Source organism: Octodon degus, unplaced genomic scaffold (assembly GCF_000260255.1).
Source record: "Octodon degus isolate 3935 unplaced genomic scaffold, OctDeg1.0 scaffold00127, whole genome shotgun sequence".
NCBI lineage: Eukaryota > Metazoa > Chordata > Mammalia > Rodentia > Octodontidae > Octodon > Octodon degus.
The window spans coordinates 752,764-759,222 of NW_004524703.1; positions in this window are offsets into that span (position 1 = coordinate 752,764).

Here is a 6,459-nt window from a genome sequence, read left to right on the forward strand (position 1 = left end):
ATTGGACTTTGTGAATGTGAGGATTTGTGTCTTAAGTCCATTCTGGAAAAATGCTCAAGGGGCTGGGAGATAGCTCTGTAGAATAAGCGCTTGCCTGGAAAAATGCTCAGGTATCGAATGTTACTGTTACCCCATTCTCTCTTATTATCTGAAGTAGTTGTGACCACACAGTAACCCCCAGCACTGAGTTAACAGACACTAGCATTTCTCTCCTGATAAAATACAGGATTGGGCTCTCATGAATCTCTGTCACAATAGCTTCAACTGATCAGTATATGACCTTGTTTTATGTATGTTTCTGTTTAAGGATATTTTATTTAACATTATTTTTGTTTTATTATCAGTCCATTTGTAGCCAACATCTCTGCAACTCACAAATGAAGGAAGCTTTTCTGGTGATGTTTTCTCTGCAAGGCACAGCGCAGCCTCCTCTCTTGTGAGCCTGGGCAGCCCCTCGGCACTGTGCAGGGCCTCTCTGAACAACAGAACCACCAATGAAAAGCAAAGCCTGCGAAATGCAAGCATTAAGAAGGCTACAAAAAAGGGCACTTGTCTGCTGAAACAAGAAAAGGGAGTGTCACTTGGCTGGCTCCAGTAGGGACCTCTTCACCACTCAGTCACAAACCAAAACAAATAAGAAAATTGAATGAGGATTAACTGTAACTACATTTTTTATTTTTTTGATCTCCGGAATGTATTCTTTCTTAAAAGCATAACCTATGTTTAAAAATCAATTGCTCTATTTTGATTGTTATCTATAAGTATCCTAAGAGCAGGCATGTCTTTGTGTTATCTAATTCAGCCTGTTTCCAGAGAAGAAAAGTCCTGCCAATGACAGTAAGTCTAGGGCCGTAAGTGTGAAGTAGTAAATGGATTGGGAGTTTAGGGTATGGCAGGCTTGCTATCAACACAAGGAGGTGTCCCCACAGTGAAACCATAGCATGACCCAGTCACTTCTCTAGGTGACAGCTTCGCCCCTCAGACACATGTAGATTCCAGTAAACAGTAGAGCACCATGATGTTTCAGGGACCAATTTCCACATTAGAAAAGTGAAGGAAAAGAGAAGTTCTCTGCACCTGTGGGTGCCCAGGGTCTAGCTGCAAACAAAATGTGCAGGCTGAGTTACAAACTTATTGTGCAAAATCCTCTGGGGAGCAAAAGGCTTGAGCAACTCCTCAGGGATGCTCTGCAGGGCCTGTGACATTCACACTCAATGTGACAAGACTAATGTTCGGTACTTGCATTAGCCAGGTTCTTCCCAAATCTGGTATGTCATTAAAGCAGACAGACATGGTCTCTGCCTGTAGGATGCTCTGGCCCAGTAAGAGCAGGAGATATGATCTGAGTCACTCTGACTTCCAATCTCCTGCCACCACTGTTGCCTGGCCTTTCAGCAATGTGTTTTGCTCTGACCTTTGGTAGCCCCTGCAGTCCAGCTCCTGGGTGTACCAGGCCAAGGCCTGGGGTCTAAACATCCCCTCTGGCCCTCACAGCCAGTTTTCTTGCTGTTTCAATTACAACTTTGTGGATATACCCTGAAACTTGGGATGCCACACTTGCATTAGGGATGACAATGATTAATTGAATGATCCTAGAGTTCAAAGCATCAGGGATGAATTTGGAGTTATCCAGATGATGTTATGGCTGCTGAGGGCCATGCTGCCACCCTTCCTCCAGCCAACAAGTGTTTCCAGCAGTGTCCACATTCAGCCTTCGGAGGGGGCTGGAAATTGTGGGTAGGGTGCCAGGAAGCATAGAGCCACTATCAAAATTCCAGGATGGGATTTTTTAACATACACAGGCCTGCTACCTCAGTCCACCTATGAAGCTGTAACAAACTACTGTACATTTATGTCTTTCGGTTGTGGAAGCTAGAAGCTTAAGAGTTGAGGACCCACTTCCACGTTCCTAGATGGCACCTTCTCATGGTTTCCTCACATGTAGAAGGGACAAGGGAGCTCTTTGGAGTTGCCTTTATAGGGGTTAAATCCTTTTCATGAGGGACCCACACCAACAACCCTGACCCCCAAAGCCCCATTTCCCAGCACCATCACCTTGGGCATGAGAATTCGGCATATCACTTGTGGAGGATGCAGTCATTTGGCTCATAAAACCTGCCATGCCCTCCCTGAAAGAGGCTGCTGTCACAATGCTTCCCCCACCCTGAGGTGAACCCCATTCCAAGTGAGGACTCAGCTCTCAACCCAACACTTTCTGCTCATCAGAGAGTAAACTGAGACTTGAAAGCATAAGTAAAATTGCCCATTCCCAGTAAAATTTGAGCCTCCTGGTGCCCTCCACCCTTTAAACTACATTTGGAGATGCAATGGGCAAAACCTCTCCCTCTTCCCCCTAGTAACGTTCAAGGCATGAAGAATCTACCAGAATTTGGTTTGTACTCTCTTCATCTCCAGATTAGGACACACTGGACATGGCACTCACACCAGTCTCCCTGACCACAGGTGTGCTCACTGGCTACCCTGTACATCCAGACCTCTCAGCACCTTGTGTCTTGCCTCTGATAACAAAGGGTTCCAGATGGACCTTTATTTCTCAGATGTGTTTCATTCCCAGGAGGCTTTCAACCCAGGAAGCTTCAACAAACCATGGCTTCAAGAACTTGGAACACCCCCACTCCTAACCCATATAGAGAAACTGAGGTCCCAGAAGCAGCTAGGTTGATCAGCATGTCCCTCTCAATCTCTCTGCCTGGAGCTGACTGGGCTCTGGAACCTTCTCCAAATCCTGTGGTTGGGGCAGACCCTGCTGCTCTACATCTCTTAATTCCCTCTTCAAATGCTGCTTTGTTCACAAGCAGGCAGCCACTGAAAACAGAGGGAAGGACTTACTCATTCTCCTTGGTCTGCCTTCAAGGGCAGTGACTCTGCACCTCCAGAATCAAAGCCACACTTCATTCAGAGCACGACTGCATCTGCCCACAGAGTGCCTTTCAGTGCATGAGCTCTCCTGTCTTCCTTGCCCTCTTCCTCCTCCTCCTCTTCTCCTCCTCATCATTCTCCTTTGTCTCTGTCTCTGACTGTCTCTGTCTCTCTCTGTCTTTTTCCATCTCTGTCTCTGTCTCTCTCCCTCCCTCCCTCCTTGGTTCTCCTCTTCTTCTTCCTCCTCCTCCTCCTCTTTCCAATCTTTACTCACAAGCTCCCAGCATGCACCTCACATTCTTACCTGGAGACACTTGCTCCTCTACCTGGTATGGATCAAACACACAATAGACATTCATGGAGCAAATGCTTTTCTAAAGAATGAGTGCATGAGTTGTGGCATCTGCCTGCTAGTGTGAGCCTCCTCTTGTGTCACAGACTTAACATCCTCACCCCCATAGACTTCACCTCTCTCTTCTCAGAGTTATGGATCTCTTTCCTAGGTGATGAGATAAGCCACAAATCATGCCCAGTGCTTTCCCAGCCTGGCATTTTTGGAATATGTGGCAGATCATTTTATTCCTTTGCTGTGACTGTTACTGCAAAACTGGTCTCATTTGGTAAAAGTAATGGACATCTCTGAAGAGCTTTGGAGCTCACTGTGTATGGTCTCATTGCTCCCAGTGGCTCCTGTGCTAAGTGGATCAGGATGGATTCCCATCATCCAGGGAGGAGAACAGAGGTGCCTGTACACTTGAGACTGTCCTTCATAGGCGAAGCTCAGTGACTCCCACAGATCCAGAACCAGGGCCACCAGATTAATCCATTAGGCACAGATGATCATTATGATGATTAATTTTATGTCACCTATCTGGGTCTGTCTTCAAACACTGCTCCCCTGGAGTGAGCTGCACCATTGGCCCTTGGCTTTTAGGCCTCACATTCAGGTGCTGCCCCACAAGCTGCTTGGACTCCATAATCAACCAACCCATCATAGTAGACCCCTCTCTGTGTCTATGAGTCTGTCTCTCCTGGGCACCTGCCAGTCTGATGCTCTCGCCAAGGATTCCTGCCCTCCCAGGTGTCCCGAGTCAGGTTCTGGCCAGCGAGTGGTGCTTTATAGTCTCCTGACCACTGGGTTATCCACAGCACATCCTTAGTCTAAGCAAAGTTAATCCCACCTCTGCTCTCCAGATGTTGGCTCCAAGTGAAGAGTGATTATTAAACACTATGACACCAGCGATTATTCTAGCAAATATGTTTTATTCTTATGTGTACATTATGCAGAAGGCACACGGCCCTGATTCCCATATTGTATTGATTGCATCTCCTGATTAAGTTTTAAATTAAATTAAATTTTTACACCAGACAGATGGAAGGCACAAACCAAATGGCTTTGCAGCAAGGCACTTAGGATGAGATGACAGCCAGAGTGGGGAGGAAGAAGAAAAGGGCCCCAAAGTAGCATTTGTTCACCCTAAGGTTCAAGGAGTCATCCAGACAAAAGGCTCCTGAACAGTTTGTCTATGACACTTGGGTCCCAGGGAACAGTGGCTGAAGGGGCCTGGTAACTCCTAGAACCTGGGGCCCACCTGAGAGACCTTGATTCAGTCTGACATTTTAGATCTGCGTTAGCTTTCCATTACTGTAACAAGCATCTGAGATAAGCAACTTATGAAGAGAAAGGTTTGTTTTGGCTCCGAGTAGCAGAGGCTTCGGTCTGTGACCTGCTGGTCCCACTGTCGTGGGCTTGTGGTGCCAATCTTGACAGGAGCACATGACAGAGCAAAACCACTCACTGTATGGCCAGGAAGCAAAGGAGAAAGGAGAAACGTGGGGTCTCACAGCTCTCTTCAAGGGCATACCTGGAATGACCTCAAACCCTCCCAATAGGACCCACTTCCTAAAGATTCCACCACCTCTCAATAGCATTTGTGGGCTGGGCACCAACCAAGCCTTTAGCACTTGGCCTTTTATGAGATGTTTGACATCCAGTGTGAGTTCTATCTGTGATCCACACACCAAGCACCCCATGGGACATGGCAGAGTGGGTAATTTTATAAGCAAAAAGAAAACAGCATAATGGGAAAATATGACTTAGTTAGCAACAGGCTGTGTCACTGGGCTATCCTCACACGTTAATCAGAAGGGCTTTCATGCAGTGCCCATAATTGGTTTTTGATTGGTTTCTATGAATCTCTACCCTGCATGTTTGGGAATTTTCCTGGCTCTTAAAGTGTCGTTTTCATAGTGTGGCACTAACACCAGTGACTCCATTCTGGTTTTGCTTTGGCCCTGGCACAGGAGCCCATCACACTATAGCTCCCCAGTAAGATGGGAGGAGGGGTCACAAGAGCTGGAGAGAGCTCAAAGGGTGCCCGGGTTGGAGTTTGAGATGGGCCAAGGGTGCCACATCACTCCTTGGGATTGGTGTGCAGGGTTTCAGGGAACCATGAAATACTGCTGGGCAGCCACCCACTGCTTCCCCTGGGGATACTGCCTGCAGAACCCTCAGTCCTGCTCCAATGGCCCCAGATGCTTCTGTGATGGCTGTAGGTGAAACCTGCAGCAAAGGTGGGATTTGTCTGTATTTCATAGACAAGAAAAGTGGATACAAACAAAATCCCTGGCTTGCCTGAGATTACAGGCCAGGTGTAAAGCTGGGATGTTGTCAGGTAGACTGGCTACCTCTCTCTGTTCAGCTGTGTAGGGTATTAGTAAGACTCAGAGGAAAGGTCACGGGCTTCACAGAATTGGCTCAAACAGCAATTCCTGAATGATACAGCCTAGGCCAACTCATTGCACCTCTGTAGGATCACCATCCACACTTACCAAATGAAGGTGACACTGCATGTCAGGCATCATCAGAGTTAGATGGGGGTATGTAATGTGTCTGGCATGTAAGTGGAGGAAGGCATTGGAATGCCAGGGGAAGAGCAGATCCAGCTCACCTGCTCCTCTTACAGGCCTTCAGCCATGGCAGCCATGGCAAGGCTGCCCCTGAGCCACTCATTAGACAGGGGATTCCTGGGAATAGACTCTTGATGGAAAGACCCAGGACATGCAGGCAACATCGAAGTCCTTGGTTCAGTTTATCAGAATTACAGATGCATCATCTTGCTTGGTTTAGCTCACTTAAGGATTCATCTGATGACAACAGAGATGACCTAAAGTACATGCAAGAATGTGATGATATAAACAAATAAGAGGAAACAACTAAACTTCTTAAAAAATTGTATCTGGGCTATATAAATGAGAGAGTGCACATGCTAGGATGCTTTAAAGATATTAAAATGCTATTTTGTAGGAGTGTATATGGCTACATGCTCATAGTGAATTATTAAAAGCAGACAAGAAGCAGAAGAGGAGGTAGTACAGATAGTAGGATCTCAATATTGTTGACCTCAGACCTCTTCAAATGCTGTACTCTTCAGACTTGTAGGAGAAAAATTTTACCAGCACTTGGCACTAGTGTCAGTGTCACAGCAGCTTCCAGGTGGTGCAGCAAAACCTCCACACGTTCCTCATGCCTGTCTTGTGCTATTGTGTATTTTAAGTTCTAATCATGGGTTGCACACA